The 1,714-nt window shown below is 45.2% G+C and overlaps 1 non-coding gene across 1 annotated transcript; it reads left to right on the top strand.

The window, feature by feature from the left end:
• The first annotated feature begins 356 nt into the window (after positions 1-356).
• On the top strand, positions 357-463 carry LOC144486904 (U6 spliceosomal RNA). Its single transcript, XR_013496353.1, has one exon. It is a non-coding gene; the product is annotated as a U6 spliceosomal RNA (small nuclear RNA).
• Positions 464-1,714: the final 1,251 nt, after the last annotated feature.

Genomic DNA, 1,714 nt, shown 5'->3' with positions numbered 1-1,714 from the left:
GGGTCATAGGTTCAAGGTGAGGGGGGGAAGGTTTAACACGGACATTAGAAGGACGTATTTTACACAGAAGATGGTGGGGGCCTGGAATGCGCTGCCGGGCAAGGTGGTGGAGGCGGGGACACTGGGAACGTTTAAGACTTATCTAGATAGCCACATGAACAGAGTGGGAATGGAGGAATAGAAAAGAATGGTCTAGTTTGGACCAGGGAACGGCGCGGGCTTGGAGGGCCGAAGGGCCTGTTCCTGTGCTGTATTGTTCTTTGTTCTTTGGGACGTCTTGTTGATGTTGTTGTGATGACTTCAGCCAGGTTAATGAGGTTGGCTTGCTAGGGTATGAACTACCTGATGAGTCCTGTGTGCTCGCTCCAGCAACACATATACTAAAATTGGAACGATACAGAGAAGATTAGCATGGCCCCTGCGCAAGGATGACACGCAAATTCGTGAAGCGTACCATATTTTTGTCCCTCAGTTAATTTGATATCGTTTAATTAGTTGGTACCAGAAAGGATGGACCTGATGAGTCCTAATTGAGCGCCATGCTCCCTATTTAAAGCAGGTGTGTCAGACTCCCAGCCTGCATTCAGCAGGTCGCACCTGTCCGAACTAGCTGTGGACAGATGTATGGTGTAAATAAAGTAACTTGGTGACGGGACATTCGCCACCGAGGAGTTATTACAGTTGTACAAGACTTAGTAAGGCCACACTTGGAATACTGTGTACAGTTCTGTTCACCTTATTATAGAAAGGATATTATTAAACTAGAAAGAGTGCAGTAAATATTTACTAGGATGCTACCGGGACTTGATAGTTTAAGTTATGGGGAGAGGCTGGATAGACTGAGACTTTTTGAGTTATAAGGAGAAGTTGCATAGACTGAGATCTTTTAGTTATAAAGAGAGGTTGAGTAGACTGGGACTTATTCCCCTGGAACGTAGGAGGCTTTGGGGTGAACTTATAGAGGTCTATAAATTAATGAGGGGCATAGATGAGGTGGATAGTCAACACCTTTTCCCAAAGGTAGGGAAGTCTAAAACTAGAGGGCATAGGTTTAAGGTGAGAGGGGAAAGATACAGAAGGCTCCAGAGGGGCAATCTTTTCACTCAGACGGTGGTGAGTGTCTGGAACAAGCTGCCAGAGGTAGTAGTAGAGGCAGGTACAATTTTGTCTTTTAAAAAGCATTTAGACAGTTGCAGTATAGAGGGATATGGGTGGAATGTGGGCAATTGGGACTTGCTTAGTGGTAAAAAAATCTAGGCAGCATGGACAAGTTGGGCCGAAGAGCCTGTTTCCATGCTGTAAAACTCTAAGTCACTAATTTTTCTCTCAGACTGATAAAGTTCAAAAGTAAATGATTGGATTAGCTACCAATCTCACATGATAAAATAAAGTTTATTCATTAATGTCACAAGTAGGCTTACATTGACACTGCAATGAAGTTACTGTGAAAAACCTCGAGTCACCACACTCCGGCGTCTGTTTGGGTACACTGACGGAGAATTTAGTATGGCCATGCACCTAACCAGTGAGTTTTTGGGACTGTAGGGCTAATTCATGCATCCAGAGGAAATCAAGCAGACACGGGGAGAATGTACAGATTCCGCACAGACAGTGACCCAAGCAGGGAATCGAACCCGGTTCCCTGGCGCTGTGAGGCAGCAGTGCTAACCACTGTGCCACCGTGCCACCCTATTATAAGGCTAAGCTATTTGTA

Source organism: Mustelus asterias, unplaced genomic scaffold, assembly GCF_964213995.1.
Source record: "Mustelus asterias unplaced genomic scaffold, sMusAst1.hap1.1 HAP1_SCAFFOLD_511, whole genome shotgun sequence".
Lineage (NCBI taxonomy): Eukaryota > Metazoa > Chordata > Chondrichthyes > Carcharhiniformes > Triakidae > Mustelus > Mustelus asterias.
This window is presented reverse-complemented; position numbering and strand designations above follow the sequence as displayed.